Here is a 17,747-nt window from a genome sequence, read left to right on the forward strand (position 1 = left end):
CCACCCTAAAAAAAGGAACGCAGACTCCGCTACTTTCTCCCCGCACAGACACTGGACCATGGACGTTAGCTCCGTGGCTAACGTTAGCTAGCTTACCCGTGCATCATGGAAGGAGAACCCCGGACCGTTTGTAAACCACAACTAGTAGTTTAAATGAAAGAAAAAGTAATTAATTGATTCGTTGATACGATAACGGACACACCGAACGGGTCGGTTCTTATTCAACAGCGTCCGGATGCGTCCAATGACCCGCTATCTGAGTGGTTCCTGACCTGCAGCCTGACAGTTATACGGGAACGCGCGTTTTACTGGTGCCTTCTGGTGCTGTCGGAAATGTCCAATTTCAATTTTCTTCCTGGGAATTTGAGAGGTTTATAGGTTAACCTTTTAATTGCATCAATAAAGTACTGTACCTCTGTCTACCACAATTACCTCTTTTTGTTGTTGTTTTTTTGTAAATGATTGTTATATTTTATACCTCATTCTAACTTATTGTGTACTTTTTAATATCTTAGTATTCTTCTTTTACATGCCTAATTTTGTTTTTTTATATTGAATAAGAAGCCTGCTATTGAATATTTTCTTCTTCTTTTGGATATTTACCTTACCTTGATATTTCGAACCTTTCTTTGTTTAACAAATTATAATACACCCATATACTATTACATACATTAATCAATTAAAACAATCCTAAACTAAATTATCTCATATCTCATTATCTCGAAATATTTCATTGAATAATAAGAATATAAGCCTAAAACCCAAGTCTTTATACTCGACTATTTTATATTTAGACCTCAATGTTGTAACATTTAATTTACAACAAATATAATCTGACAATTAACTGAATAGATTAACAGAAACATATTTTAGAGGTGGGGTGCATTGGAGAGATTGGACTCCTGCTCTTAGTATGTTAACCCTGAATAACAACTGTATTCAAATGAAAAAATATATATTCAAAATGAATTGCAGACCACTTCATCTGCATGAATGAGAAGAACAACACAATGTAAACATTAAAGTAATGTCAAAAATATCTTACTATTAAGAATGATTTATACATTCAAATTATTATGTCATTCCTTGGGGAATTGTTTTTAATCTAGATACTTCATTTGGCATCTTGGCCTCTAAAGTTTGAGCTTTGTAGGAGCACCTGAAGGCAACATTGGTTTTGGCGCGCACGCAAAATGTACGTGCTCGAAACCTCACCACGTAACGTGACCGCGCTTTCTGTGTAGCCTATTAATTTGTGGCACAATTTACACTTTACCTTAGAAATGAATGCAAAAAAATCAAACATTAACAATTAAACACTAAATAAAAACAATATTAGTTTGAGCTTTAGATAGAAAGATAGTGTGTAAATGCATGTATTGGGTATGTTTTGCTACGTAAAGATACATTACAACCATAAAGACATTCTCAGCTTACACACTTTATTTGCTAATCAATCACCTGAAAAAACTGTTTGCTGGCCCTTTTTCTAAATAGTTTATCTCAAATATGGAATATGCATTTTTATCAAAATATAAATTATTGTTTTAAAATAGCATGCTTCTCTTAAATAGTTGTATGTTTGTTGCTCTTGTTGTTTTTCTATAGTAGGCCAGTGATTGTTATCATGTTGTACATTTTTAAACCAAGTGAGACTCCAGGACTGAAAACTCAGAACACAGACAGAGAAATTAAAGAAGGATGAATCAATAATCATCTTTGTCATACAGGAGAGTAGTCAGCTTAACAAAGGAATTTGTGCCAAATAACATGACAATTTAGACAAACTCAGTTTCTGTATCAATATCAACAGCAGCTGCTGTTACAACCAGGACTAACAGTTAGAAAAAGTTAAATGTAATATCAAAGTAAAGGCATTCTGCACTCTGAAATTCAGCTTTAAACGACAATAGTGCTGAAAATCAATATGAACAATTATTTGGGTGCAGTAAATTAGGCACTAAGCTGAAAAGAACCAAGAAGCCATTTTTATTTTATTAAACCACACAACTTCTTTCACTTCTTAACTAAAAGAAAGGAAAGGACTTGTTCCCCTTTTATTCTGAAAACTTAATTAAAAAAAACAATGTAGCTCTATAAGCACTATATAAACCTTTAATACAAAAAGTTACACATTACAATGCTGTAGCTCAGTATCTGGTGGCAATTACAACTTCTCCTAACAAATACTTTTATACTAGACATATTATACTACTCTGTAGGCTATTCTATCTGTATTTAATTTATATTTGTTGTACACAAGCCTCCATTAAACTTCATTTAATCTTTGTATAATGCTTCTAAATCCTACATGTTGATTTTAAAGTACCATAATAACTTTTAACTAACTAGAAAGAGCCATAAACTGAATTATTTCACCAGCAGAGGGAAGCAGAGTGATGCAAAACACAGGACAGAGAAACAGTCTTCCCACGGGCAGTGGGAACAGCACTCAGAAAAGATCTTGAAACAATTCACACAGTCCAGCAGGGAATGTTACAAACAAGAATTCATAAATCACATGGTAGCATACAAAGCTGACATGAGCATTCAGCACTTATGTTCCCGCAACTTAGCCAAGGTGTGTCAAAAAATAGTGGCCTGCAGTCTGCAAATCCCTGAATACAATCACGGTTCACATGAGCAACAATAACAATACAAATCCATTAGACAACATCAACAGCCTGTTTCAAGTCTCTCACTTTTGCACGTTCAGCAGGGTCATTTTAAGAACTTCTCATCTATGCTGGCTTGAAATGTAGATGCTCAATAGATGTCAGTAATGCATCATATGGGCTATGGCATCAAAGAACATAATGCAGGGGGACAAGTGTGCAGAATACAATACAATGTTTTGTGTACAACATATCTATGCACCTAAGTAAAATACAAGTACTTTTAATCTGTACGTAGCAGTACTAGAGTAAAAGTACTTAAGCAGCTTAGTTTAGGCAGCCTGACGGGTCATCTTAAGAAAGGTATAATTAAGCTAGAGATTGTGCAGAATGCAGCAGTTCCTGTCTGACTAAAACGACACAAGCACATTTCATCTGGTCTGAAGTCCCTTCATTTGGTGCTTGTAAATTTTAGAATAGATTTGATTAATCTTTTCTTTGTGTTCAATCCCTCAATGCCATATCCCATAATGTGCAGACACTGGCACATTTTGTGAAATATGTACAGGACAATGGTCATGTATGTACCATGTAAACGTTCTTGGCATACACCAGATTCAGATCCATCCATCCATCCATTACATTACATTACATTGCATTTAGCTGACGCTTTTATCCAAAGCGACTTACAATAAGTACATTCGACCAGGAAGACACAACCTTGAAGAAAACAGAATCATATAAGTACATCAGGTTTCATATAGCCAAACATTTCAAGTGCTACTCAACTGGCTTTAGATAAGCCAGTCCTTTATTAGTATAAAAGTGCTTCGTTAGTAGTTCTAACGCTCGAAGTGGAGTCGAAAGAGATGAGTTTTCAGTTTGCGCCAGAAGATGTGCAAGCTATCTGCCGTCCTGATGTCAATGGGGAGCTCATTCCACCATCTTGGAGCCAGGACAGCAAACCCACGTGTTTTCGCCGATGGGAACTTGGGTCCCCCTCGCAGCGAGGGCGCAACGAGTCGTTTGGCTGATGCAGAGCGTAGTGCACGCGCTGGGGTGTACGGTTTAACCATGTCCTGGATGTAGGAAGGGCCAGATCCATTCGCTGCATGGTAAGCAAGTACCAGTGTCTTGAAGTGGATTCTAGCAGTTACCGGAAGCCAGTGAAGCGAGCGGAGGAGCGGAGTGGTGTGGGAGAATTTAGGAAGGTTGAAGACCAGACGAGCCGCTGCATTCTGGATGAGCTGCAGAGGTCGGATGGCACATGCAGGTAGACCAGCCAGGAGGGAGTTGCAGTAGTCTAGGCGTGAGATGACGAGAGCCTGGACCAGAACCTGAGTCGCTTTCTGAGTCAGCTGGGGACGTATCTTCCTGATGTTGTAAAGCGTGTATCTGCAGCAACGGGTTGTAGCAGCGATGTTTGCAGTGAAGGACAGGTTGTTATCTAGGGTCACACCCAGATTCCTTGCAGTCTGAGTCGGGGAAACAACTGAGGTGCCGATGTTGATTGTTAGGTCAAGAGTGGGACAATCTTTTCCCGGGAGGAAGAGCAGCTCAGTCTTGTCAAGGTTGAGCTTGAGGTGGTGAGCAGACATCCACTGAGAGATGTCAGCTAGACAAGCAGAGATGCGTGCAACGACCTGGGTCTCTGAGCGGGGAAAGGACAGAATTAATTGGGTGTCATCAGCGTAGCAGTGGTAAGAAAAACCATGCGGGCTAATGACTGATCCGAGCGAGTTTATGTACACGGAGAAGAGGAGGGGACCAAGAACAGAGCCCTGAGGGACAACCGTAGTTAATTGACAAGGGTCGGACTCAGACCCTCTCCAAGTCACCCTGTAGGTACGGTCTTTCAGGTATGAGGTGAGGAGGGAAAGTGCAGAGCCTGAAACTCCAAGTTTTTGGAGAGTGCGAAGGAGGATCTGATGATTCACCGTGTCGAATGCGGCAGACAGGTCCAATAGGATGATGACAGAGGAGAGGGATGCAGTTTTGGCAGTGTGCAGTTCCTCCGTGACAGCAATGAGAGCAGTTTCTGTGGAGTGACCTGCCTTGAAACCAGACTGGTGCGGATCCAGAAGGTTGTTCTGATTGAGATAACAGGAGAGTTGTTTAAAGACAGCGCGTTCAAGTGTTTTAGACAGGAACGGGAGGAGAGAGACAGGCCTGTAGTTTATAACATCAGACGGGTTGAGAGTGGGTTTCTTTAGGAGAGGGTTTACTCTTGCCTCCTTGAGACTGTTTGGAAAGTGACCAGAAGTTAGAGAAGTGTTGATGAAATGGGTGAGAAACGGTAGAATATCAGGAGCGATAGTCTGAAGGAGGTTTGAAGGGATAGGGTCCAGAGGACAGGTGGTAGGGCGGGCAGAAGTAATGAGGGTAAGAACCTCACTTGGAGAGAGAGGGGAAAAGGAGGTAAGTGTGTTGGTGGAAGGAGGGTCTGGTGACCCAGCGGTGAATAAAGGTGAGTCAGAAAAAGAAGAGCGAATATCATCAACCTTTTTTTCAAAGTGGGTAACAAAGTCGCTTGACAGAAGTGAGGAGGGGGGAGGAGCTTTTGGAGGGTCCAAGAGGGTGGAGAAGATGGAAAATAGTTTTTTAGGATTGGAATAGGAAGATTGGATCTTATCTTGAAAGAAAGTGCTTTTTGCCTGAGAGATCGAAGCAGAGAAAGAGGAGAGGAGAGCTTGATAGGTTAGGAGGTCGTCACGGTGTTTGGATTTCCACCGTTTCCGCTCTGCTGCCCTAAGGACGGTTCTATTAGCACACAGTGCATCATTTAGCCAGGGAGCAGGAGGGGACTGACGAGCCTGCCGAGATGTGAGAGGACAGAGCGAGTCCAGAGTGGATGAGAGAGTAGAGAGGAGAGTTTCTGCAGCAGAGTTTGGAGGCAGGAGATGGAACGAATCAGAGGAAGGGAGGGCTGAGAGCACCGACGAGGCAAAGGTAGGGGGGGAGAGGGAGCGAAGGTTACGGCGGACAAGTGCAGGATGGGAAGAGATTAGTTTGTTATGTTCGGAAAGGGATAGAGAGAATGAAATGAAGAAGTGATCGGATGTGTGGAGCGGGTTTACAGAGAGGTTAGAAGTAGAGCAGTTCCTTGAGAATATGAGATCAAGGACATTGCCAGCTTTATGAGTCGGTGGGGACGGAGACAGTGAGAAAGCAAAGGCGGTTAACAGGGATGTTAGTTCGTCTATCTTCCCCGTCTGGAGGTTGAAGTCTCCGAGAAGTACAGCGGGAGGGCCAGTTTCAGGGATGAGTGAGAGGAGATTATCTAATTCCTCCAAGAAGTCCCCCAAGGCGCCTGGTGGACGGTAGAGAACAACAATGGTTAACTGTATAGGATGGGTTACTGTGACGGCATGGAATTCAAAGGTGGAAGGAGTGAAGTTAGGTAGCTTGAAGAGGGAAAAGCTCCATTTGGGAGATAGCAGGAGACCAGTGCCACCTCCTCTGCCAGTGGGTCTGGGTGTATGGGAGAAGGAATATGCAGTGGAGAGAGCTGCTGGGGTGGATGTGTTGGATGGAGTAATCCAGGTCTCAGTGAGAGCAAGGAAATCCAGAGACTGCAGGGAGGCGTAGCCAGAGATGAAGTCAGCCTTAGGAACAGCTGACTGGCAGTTCCACAGGCCACCTGAAACTAGATGTTGGATCTCAGTGGAGCACGTGGGATAGACGAGAGCAGGCCGGTTATATCGATTAGGAGATACACGGGGCCAGTGATAATTGCGAGAAGACACATGAACAGGAATGGAGAAAATACATATGATTATAGCATGCGGGGCTAGAAAACTAAAGAAAAGATAAATAAGACACCAGCACAATCAGAGTAGGATTTGCCTCCTCTTTGCCTCCCTCGTGACTCCCGCAGGACTCCAATGTCTTTGTCAGTCTTATTCCCGCAGGACTCCAATATCTTTGTCAGTCTTCGGCTGTCTGACGCTGAAGCTGACGCTCCAGGAAAGAGCTACCCAAAAATGGACGCGATTGCTCAGTTCACACAGCTGTAGGGCCACGGCCCTCTAATTAGTTAACTATCTACAGCTGATGGGCGACAGTAGACTGGCCGTGCCTATATTAATGCAGGCTTGAGTGCTGAGACCTGTAAAGCAGGTTTCGCCTGAGCAGATCTGAGATTTAAAATCTCTCAAACGCGATTTAGCCGTTAAAGCTACAATAACAATTTATACAGAGTCGAATAAATGAAACAGAGAAGTCTAATTAAACAAGAATATAACTTACAGTGGTTGCTGCGTCAATAGGTAATGTCGTTACCGGGTCCAGATGCACATCAATCTATCTATCTATCTATCTATCTATCTATCTATCTGTCTATCTATCTGTCTGTCTATCTGTCTGTCTGTCTGTCTGTCTGTCTGTCTGTCTGTCTGTCTGTCTGTCTGTCTGTCTGTCTGTCTGTCTGTCTATTCTCCCAAATGTCTTATCAAAATGGGTCTATTGTGATATAAGTTATCTCACACACAGCGTTTGGTCAGACTCCCAATTGATTGTTCACACTAACTTTTGCGTCCTGATGAACCTCCGTCAAGAGTATTTTACTCCAGATTAGAACACAAGTTTTTGCTCTGTTTGGACAACTAACAAGGCCCAGTCACATCCGCTAAGTGTTATGTGTCCTCAACTTATCATTCTGTTTATGTGTTGCCTTTGCCACCCTCCTAACTGGTTATATATGATATCTCAGGAAAAAAAATTACATCATCTAAAATCGTAATTTTTTAACAGTAGACTGTTTTTACTCTTTTCCTGATGGCCCATTTAGCTGCTTCAAATTGATGACCAATCTGGTTTTGTGGGATTTATGGATGATGGCGGAGCAGCAAAAGATAACCTCAAACTACCGGACAATGATTTGGGCAAAGAAATCAAAGCGAAGTTTGATAATGACGATAAATTCTATGTACGTTTTTCTTGGCATTATTTATACTAGTAGTGGCTGAACTCTGTGAAAAACTGTAGAGGAAACTTCTGTGTAGCATGCAGTGGAGTCACCGACTCAGGAAGGAGACACGGGAAGAGTCGGAGCTTTGATGTCAAACCACTGTGATTTATTTGGAGTTGGTACCAGAGTATTCACATCACAAATCCAAGAGTCAGAGGTTCTGACTCCACGGTAGAGTTGCCACGTCAATTCTGGAGAGCCTCTCTCTTGCCAGCCCATCTAACTGGTTTCGCAGAGAGTAAACAACATATTTGAGGAGATAGCCTAAACAGTGTGGGAACACAGAGCTACTTGCTTCGGACACTTATGACCTCGAAGATTTTACCTTGGAGTCCACAAATACAGAGAAGGAAGTGTCCCAGTGTACCCACAACACAGACCATCTGTATCCCAGTATTGACCGGTCACAGAATGGGAACAATAACATTATTGGCTAAGCCGCCTGTGTCCTTAAAGAAGGTAAACAGACATCGAGGTTTGTCCTGTATGTTACAAATTGGCGTCTTATGATAATTATTTCCATAACAAAAACAATACATTATTGATTTATATATATATATATTTAGTAAATGTCCAGAAATGTGCTATTTTCAATTATATTAAATTAAACTTTAGCAGTATCTCAGAGCTGTCCCTGTCAATTCTCAGCTTTGTGGTGTAGCTTTTCATTAGTCTGATAATGACTTTTTTCATGGTATTTTAAAGGTTTGTGAACTGAGATGCAGAGACAACACTGTTTGATTGATTTGCCATGTATCTTCAAGTTTAAATTATTTTCTTGAAATAAGCTAGAAAGCTGTAACAGTTTTACTTAGTTACTGTATCATTTTTCTCTCAGCCACTTCATAGTTAAGATGTAAAAAGTTGAGAATCACACCTTTTAATTCATGTTTCCGTTATTGTGTCAATTAACAAAGTCATTTTCACCAAAACTACATGTTAATTTGACATAAAACCGAGGTGGCCGAAATGTCTTTTTGTTTTAATTTTTTTTATCTCATTTATTACTTTTTCAAATAATAGTTAGTACATTCGCTTCATATTAACAAGGTTTCACTTTTTATTTTGTTTAGCTAAAGAGTATTTAGATTTGCAAGTTATGTAAGTCCCCTGATTTCATTTTCTCCACCCTTTTCAGGTCATTGTGTTGAAAGGTTTGGGGGAAGAACAAATAATTGCTACTAAGATGTTGAAGTAACACGTCCTATGAACAGCTAGAGACCTCACACCCCTAATCTCCAGTTTGAGTTTGAAGCCTCACCAAAGCTCCTTGCCTTCACTCCATATCACAACAAGTTATCTGGATTGGCAACGGAAATCTGGAAGCCGGACTGGAGCAGCTTCTCCAACTTTACCTTGGGGTCCAGGCTGACTGGCATTATGTTTAATCAATGAAGTCATCCACATGTGGCCAATCATTCTGCAATGGCTGCTATTATTACTCCAGGAATTCATTAATTTTACACTATGGGTGATGTGTGATTTTTGCTATGTGCATTACTTTTTACATTCTCACCATTATCCATTTTTAAATAAATCGTGGAGCTTTTGATTTGGCAGTTGGCATTTATTTTTAGGCTTGTTGAGATGCTGCACATTTTCAAGATACATTTTCTCCCAAAATAATATAATCTCTCCTGGTCGACTCATCTCTTTAACAAGCTCAATTTCTACTTGGCTTTGAGAACCTAAAACATAACTTCACTGAAGGCTGGAGTATGCCTTTTTAGAGCTACAATACTATTTGGGTAGCGGATGAAGGAAAGTAAATACATATAATGTTACCAATATTACCCAATCATGTCTTACAGAGACAAATAATCTTACAACCCCGAGCAAACAGCACACAATGACGAGTATTATAATTATCCTCAGTAATTATTGTTTGTCTGATAAACACAAGTTTGTTTTCCTTCAACATTTTCATTGCATTCCTTTGGCAATAAAATATATTCGAAAATGTTAGAGATTATCTTTTGTTGAATTAAACAGCGAATTAGCATGACCAGCAAATTATAAAGAAAAATCTCACTTTAGCACGTTCAGCAGGGTCGTTTTAAGAACTTCTCATGTTGGCTTGAAATGTCAGTAAATGCTCAATAGATGGCAGTAATACATCATTTTTTGATGGCTGAGGTGAATCCATGGGCTATGGCATCAAAGAACATAATGCAGGGGGACAAGTGTGCAGAATACAATATAATGTTTTTTGTACGAAATATTATGCACCTAAGTAAAATACAAGTACTTTTAATCTGTAGGTAGAGTAAAAGTACTTAGTTACGTTGTAGGCTATGTCTCAAATTACAGGTAGGTTATTCCTGCAATAGTTTCCTTTGTGTTTTACCTCCCATTGATTTACTGAGAGTAACCCGTTAAGCAGCTTGGTTAAACCAGCATGACTAGTCATTTTAAGAAATGTATAATGAAGCTAGAGATTAATAAAAGAATAATATATATATTGCACATCATACGAAACATAGCCTATTGTATTTAGGCCTAAATCATCTGTTCAATTCAACTTCAGATGTGTTGTACTGCAGAAACGGGTTGGTAAGTAGCCTAAGTGAAATATTCAGAAGAAAAAAAAGGCAATCCCACACAAACTGAGATTATTAGAGATTTGATTCGTTTCCAAAATTAACGAAAGCGGTAGAAACAAACAAAAAGGAGCAACATAGAGAGAAAAATAAAACACGGGATGAAGCTGCTGTCGGCTAGGCTACTATTACAAGGAAAATAAAGTACTGCACTGAAAGTTACTGCTACATGGACAAAATAAATCCTAGTAGCTTTTAATTTAACAATCAATATTTAACAACTATGAGATTTGGTAAAAGGCCTCTCTAGCTCACGTACGTGCGTCATAGTCATGGAAACCGAACGTTGGGGCTGCAGCTGCTGACCGCTCTGATCTCACTTTGCACTTGGACTCTGACCAGAGCACACCTTTTGCAAAACTCACCTGTGGAGAGAAAACTCTTTGAGATTCAACCTGCTGGAAAACAAAACTTCTGAAAAACAATACTATCAAATCTGCTGTGGAAACCCGGAGACGCTGAACAAGACCCCCGGCCCCCAGAGGAGGAGCAGCACCTGCCGCTGGCAATAGGCCGTGTTGGGAAACTACACTCAAAGTAAAAAAAAAAAAAGAGACGTTTACAAAACATATTTTAAGCCTTTTAATTGTTCATATATCCCCTTAAAACCATACAAAGCTGTTTATGTGTGGAAATTAATGCGATTGGTTTAGTTTAAAGGTGAAAAGTTCATAGAATGTTGGGATTTATTTTGCTCAAAATGCAATTTGGAGAAAGCAGAAACTCACTCACGTCTTTTCAGTTTAAAATTCATATTTGTGGATAAGACCTGCTTTTTTTTAACACTAGAGGTGTTTAATGTATTTATAAAGAGTGTAGTGATTTTAAAACACAGTTATTTTTTATTTAATTGCAAGATATCGTCGAAAAACGACCAAAACATTACAAAAACAAAATGGCGACTGGGCCTAATTTCATAGAATGCAAAAAATTAGGGCCAAGTTATGCACCATGGCAACGATGCACAATTCCCTGCAGGGCACGTTCTTCTGTGCGGCTGCCTCCCTGAGTGTCGTTCTGATTGTTGAAGCTTTATTTATTGTAAATGGCTACTCCTTCTAATGTAGCCTATCATATTAATTCAACTTTCCTTTTAACATTAAATATTGAAATTGCTTTTCTTGTTTAGTTTTTGAGGGGAGGAAGATGTGTGCGCGTTCTGCGTCCAAGCTGACTAACTATAAACTAGGCCTAGGCTATAGGAAAATAATGATTTATAAACTAAAGAAAAGTCTGAAAACTACTCTGGTCATTTTAGATTATAGCAGTTACTCTGCGCAATGGATATGAATGCATAGCCTATATTATAAATGAATGCACGCTGTTTTTTGGAACCAATTATAGTTTGTCCACACGCCTACTCAGTTTTTTCTCGGGATCCGGGTCTTGCATTCCCCACGGTCAGCATTTATTTGTTTGCACATTTTTTGTAATGTTGCATTTTGGTTTAAAGAAGGCTTTGCTGCTGCGGAAGAATCTGTGCGTAAAATGCGGAGAGCAAGCTTCTCCTTTATACTTGTCCGACACATATAGAGCGCTGTTTACATGCACTTCATTCAGTTTTACAAAAAAAAAAAACAGTTTAGAGATGTAAAAATAACGAAAATAATATTGCCAATAACAAAAATCCAAATTAGTATTTTAATTGTCATCACTGTTTATCAGAAAAATAATATAATTTATGATCCCCAGTGTTATTCTCACCGCAGGTTCTCCTGTCATGTCTTTTAAATTAAAGTTATAGGCTAGGTTATGCATGTGCCATTTCTTTCCAATAAGTGATTAAACTATTCCAAATATTACCTTTGACTAGAAATCCTTACACTCTGAATTCCCCCCCAGGCTCTGAGAACTTCATCATGGATTGTCCTGCAGGCGATGAAGGTAATCTCCCTGTCTACAACATTCCTGATGAGGAAGAGGTAGGTGAGGTCAGGAACACTGTCGAGGATGAAGGTGAGTTTGTTTTTTTAGGTGGATGTCATGGACTGTTGGAAGAAGAGGAGGAAGAGGATTTGGAAGAGGAGGAGGAAGAGGATGAGGGGGAAGACACTGAAGATTATTGTAATGACAGTGAGTCCTTGTCCTCCGAGGAAGAAGATGAAGAGGAGAAAGAGGACACTGAAGATTATTGTAATGACAGTGAGTCCTTGTCCTCTGAGGAAGAAGATGAAGAGGAGAAAGAGGACACTGAAGATTATTGTAATGACAGTGATGACGGTTATGCCGATATCGCATGTCTCTCGCCTCTCAGCCAGCAATTCCCGCCGCTAAATGTTTGGGAGGCATTGCGTCAGAACTTCATTCCAAGCTTCCCTCCTGGACATCCCTGTTCCTTCCTTTTGGGTGTTGCCCCTCTGGAGGTTTCTTCACCGCAACAGGAACGTCCTGAAGAAGCTCCACCCTCAGCCCCTCCAAGGTCAGGAGTGTTCACTCCAACAACAGCAGGCCTCGTCTTCTCCACGAAGAGGATCAGGGAAGATGACTCCAGCGACTCGGCACCCTCCACCTTAGGCCTCTGCTACCCCATGGTGCCCCTTCTTGTCACGCAGCGCCCACCTGTGGGTTTTTGGCAGACATTTCGCCCTTTTGGTGTTGCCCCTCCGGATGATTCTGCGCCACAAGTGGAACGTCCAGAAGCAGCTCCATCCTCAGCCCCTCCATCGACATCAGGCCTCGGCTTCTCCACCAAGAGGACCTGGGAAGAGGCGTGCAGGGCTGAGGACTACACTTACACTCTGAATTCCCGCCCCCCACCAAGCTCTGAGAACTCCGTCATGGAGCGTCCTGCAGGCGATGAAGGTAATCTCCCTGTCAACAACGCTCCTGATGAGGAAGAGGAGGATGAAGAGGATGAAGAGGAAGACTGGACATCCGAAGATTCTGGATACGGGCCCTTGTCCTCCGAGGAAGAAGACGAAGAGGAGGAAGCGGACACTGAAGAATATTCTGATGACAGTGAGGACAGTGATTACAGTGATGACAGTGAGGACAGTGATTACAGTGATGACAGTGATGACAGTGATGACAGTGAGGACAGTGAAGACAGTGAAGACGGTAATGACAGTGAGGACAGTGAGGACAGTGAAGACAGTGATTACAGTGAAGACAGTGAAGACGGTAATGACAGTGAGGACAGTGAGGACAGTGAAGACAGTGATTACAGTGAAGACAGTGATTACAGTGATGACAGTGAGGACAGTGAGGACAGTGATGACAGTGAGGATGGTGAGGACAGTGATGACAGTGATTACAGTGATGACAGTGAGGACGGTGAGGACAGTGAGGACAGTGAAGACAGTGATTACAGTGAGGACAGTGATGACAGTGATTACAGTGATGACAGTGAGGACGGTGAGGACAGTGAAGACAGTGATTACAGTGAAGACAGTGAAGACGGTAATGACAGTGAGGACAGTGAGGACAGTGAAGACAGTGAGGACAGTGATGACAGTGATGACAGTGATTACAGTGATGACAGTGAGGACAGTGATGACAGTGAGGACGGTGAGGACAGTGATGACAGTGATTACAGTGATGACAGTGAGGACAGTGAGGACAGTGAAGACAGTGATTACAGTGAGGACAGTGATGACAGTGATTACAGTGATGACAGTGAGGACGGTGACGACATCATCGACGTCGTCACCGTCGTCGTCGTCATCGTCGTCGTCGTCATCGTCGACACCATCACCGTCGTCGTCACCGTCATCGTCACCGTCGTCGTCGTCACCGTCGTCGTCGGTGACGACGGTGACGACAGTGATGACGGTGATGACGGTGATGACGGTGATGACGGTGATGACGGTGATGACGGTGATGACGGTGATTACAGTGATGACAGTGAGGACGGTGAGGACGGTGATTACAGTGATGACGGTAATGTGGATATCAGACGTCTCTCCTCACTCACCCAGCAATTCCAACCGGTACATTTTTGGGAGGCATTGCGTCAGAACTTCACTCCAAGTTACCCCCCTGGACATCCCTGCTCATTCCCTTTGGGTGTTGCCCCTCTGGAGGTTTCTGCGTCCTTACATCCTGAAGAAGCTCCACCCTCAGCCCCTCCAAGGTCAGGAGCTTTCTCTTCAACAACACCAGGCCTCGTCTCCTCCACGAAGAGGATCAGGGAAGATGACTCCAGCGACTCTGCACTCTCCACATCGGGCCCTGGCTTCTCTACCAAGAGGATCAGGGAAGATGACTCAAGGGACTCGGTACCCTCCACCTTATGCCTATGCTGCCCCATGGTGCCCCTTTCTGTCCAGCAGCGCCCACCCGTGACTTTTTGGCAGACATTTCACCCTTTTGGCGTTGCCCCTCCGGAGGATCCTGAGCCGCAAGTGGAACGTCCTGAAGCAGCTCCATCCTCAGCCCCTCCATCGACATCAGGCCTCTCCACCAAGAGGACCTGGGAAGAGGCTTGCTGGGAAGAGGACTTTAGGGACTCGCCAACCACCACCTCAGGCGTCGGCCTCTCTACCAAGAGGAACAGGCAAGAGGACTCGCCAACCCCCACCTCAGGCGTCGGCCTCTCTACCAAGAGGAACAGGCAAGAGGACTTTAGGGACTCGCCAACCACCACCTCAGGCCTCGGCCTCTCTACCAAGAGGAACAGGCAAGAGGACTTTAGGTACTCGCCAACCACCACCTCAGGCCTCGGCCTCTCTACCAAGAGGAACAGGCAAGAGGACTTTAGGGACTCGCCAACCACCACCTCAGGCCTCGGCCTCTCTACCAAGAGGAACAGGCAAGAGGACTTTAGGGACTCGCCAACCACCACCTCAGGCCTTGGCCTCTCTACCAAGAGGAACAGGCAAGAGGACTTTAGGGACTCGCCAACCACCACCTCAGGCCTCGTCCTCTCCACCAAGAGGAATAGGCAAGAGGAATCGCCAACCCCCACCTCAGGCGTCGGCCTCTCCACCAAGAGGATCAGGGAAGAGGACTTTAGGGACTTGACACCCTCCTCCTCAGGCCCCTGGCCCCCCATGGACAAGAGATACCGTCCAGAGGACCACAGGCTCCCTGAAGGATTTGAAAACCTTTGCGTCTGGCAAGACAGATGAAGCCCCAGGCAGCTTCAAATACATCTTTCTGGGTTGGCGATAGGCTTTATTTTATTAATATGTACATTTTCATTTTGACTTTATTTTCTTTTGGATAATAATTGTTGATGGCCGATGTTCATACCAGCTACCCCCCCCCCCCCCCCCCCTCCCTCAGCTGACACGTCTTGCTGGTTTTGTGATAGGTCAAAACTTGCATTGGGTTTTATATTCTATATTACTGTCTTTTTTATATTATTTGATAATGGTCAATACTAATACCAGAGGTAAGAGGAAGAGGACGTTGTAAATGATGGTGATGCCGACATCGGACGTCTCTCCCCTCTCGTCCAGCAGCTCCCACCTGCAAGTATTTGGAAGGCGTGGTGCCAGAAATGTTCTCCTACCTATCCTTCTGGACCTCCTGCTACAGGATCTGAAATCCTTTGCCTCAAGGCTCTAGCAGGACTGATGAAGCCCCAGACAGCTTCAAACACGTATTGCTTGGATGATAGGTCAAATCACCAGGGCTTTTATACATACATTACTCAATTTTATATATCGTTTTTACTTTTGGATCAAATGTGATGATGGTCGATGCTGATACCAGAGGTAAGATAACATGGTATGGTTGTGTGTTCTTTCTTTTTAAAGTATAGATGGCTTTACAAGACAGGTAAGTACATAGTTTAAGACAGTGGTTAAACTAATTCAAGCACATTTACTCAAGTCATGCTCAGTTTTTTCTAGGTGCAACATATAGTGCTAAAGCAGTGACTACTAACGTCACGAAAAGTCTCCAAGTCTCTTTCAGGATTTCGAACAGGTCTCCAGCATTACACACGCTGCATCAACCTCCCTACAAGAAACAACTCCGTGGAAGACTGAAACTCAACGTCCAGGATGTTCAGAGGAAGAGGATGAGTACTGCAGACCCGACCAAAAGAAAGGATGACAACTGATGAAGAGCGGGGGTCGTGTTTTGGGGCTTAGTAAGTGATCTCCTCACAAGGATTGTATTTATTATAGGAGCTTTATCACATTTTTCCATCATTGGAGGTTACATTTAACAGCTTGCATATTTGAGTAATTATTATTTGTGTTTCTGTCTCACAGGGCAGGACTCCTGTTTGTGTTTTTGGCTGCTGAGAGTGGGTCACCAACCGATGATCCCGGAAAGACCCAGCACCACAGCAGCCCGCTCTCAGCTTAGTGCCAGACCCTGTGAGTACAGTAAGGACCTCCATGCCCTTCACCCCAGCCCCCAACAACCCCCGCTCCACCCACCAGCCAAGAGGAAGAGGAGCTCCCCAGCCCGTCCAGCACAGATGAAGTTGTTACATCTTCTTCTTCTTCTTCCGTGCTGGTGGGATCGGGAAGCTCCTCAAAGCTCCACATCTGTGCTCAGGAAACAAGAAGGGAATATGACTTTGAATGACATCTTGAATAAATAAATAAACATTTAGCAAACATGATTTTGTTTGTTTCTGATTTTTCTTTTACTCAAAAAGTATTAATGATGTATATTCATAATATAACATGCTTATATCATGCTCCAGATTATTTCCCGCAATAGTACACACTGCTGGAAAATATCATAAAAAACATGTGCATTATCGTATTATTCTGGCATTTTATCCAGGTTCATTAACTGTACAAAAGACTTTGTTTGATTTTTATTTGTGCACATTTTTTTCTTTTTCAAATATTCTGGAAAAGTGTGTTTTAAATGGTATGTTTTGAACATGAAAAAGGAAAACTATATTTAAGAAAACATTTCAATTATACTCAAATTTGAGTGGAAGCAATGCAATACAAACAATCTGTAGTTTAACCATTAGAGTGACTGTTTTATAATGTATTTATTTAATACATTAATATTAATTAATGTATTTTAAAGGTTTGTGAACTGAGATGCAGACAATACTGTTTGATTGATTTGCCATATGTATCTTCAAGTTTAAATTATTTTCTTGAAATAGAAGCTAGAAAGCTGTGACAGTTTTACCTAGTTACTGTATCATATTTCTCTCAAGCACTTCATAGTTAAGATGTAAACAGTTGTGAATCACACCTTTTAATGAATGTTTCCGTTATTTCTCACCATTGTCCATTTTTAAATAAATCGTGGAGCTTTTGATTTGGCAGTTGGCATTTATTTTCAAGATACATTTTCTCCCAAAATAATATAATCTCTCCTGGTCGACTCATCTCTTTAACAAGCTCAATTTCTACTTGGCTTTGAGAACCTAAAACATAACTTCACTGAAGGCTGGAGTATGCCTTTCTAGAGCTACAATACTATTTGGGTAGCGGATGAAGGAAAGTAAATACATATAATGTTACCAATATTACCCAATCATGTCTTAGTCTTACAGAGACAAATAATCTTACAACCCCGAGCAAACAGCACACAATGACGAGTATTATAATTATCCTCAGTAATTATTGTTTGTCTGATAAACACAAGTTTGTTTTCCTTCAACATTTTCATTGCATTCCTTTGGCAATAAAA

At 42.2% G+C, this 17,747-nt stretch overlaps 1 long non-coding RNA gene across 1 annotated transcript; it reads left to right on the forward strand.

Annotated features, from left to right (window-relative positions):
* Positions 1-7,052: 7,052 nt before the first annotated feature.
* On the forward strand, positions 7,053-9,133 carry LOC117540529. The gene is made up of 2 exons (XR_004568180.1): positions 7,053-7,542; positions 8,723-9,133. It is a non-coding gene; the product is annotated as an uncharacterized LOC117540529 (long non-coding RNA).
* The last annotated feature ends 8,614 nt before the right edge of the window (positions 9,134-17,747 follow it).

This window comes from Gymnodraco acuticeps, unplaced genomic scaffold, assembly GCF_902827175.1.
Source record: "Gymnodraco acuticeps unplaced genomic scaffold, fGymAcu1.1, whole genome shotgun sequence".
NCBI classification, from domain to species: domain Eukaryota; kingdom Metazoa; phylum Chordata; class Actinopteri; order Perciformes; family Bathydraconidae; genus Gymnodraco; species Gymnodraco acuticeps.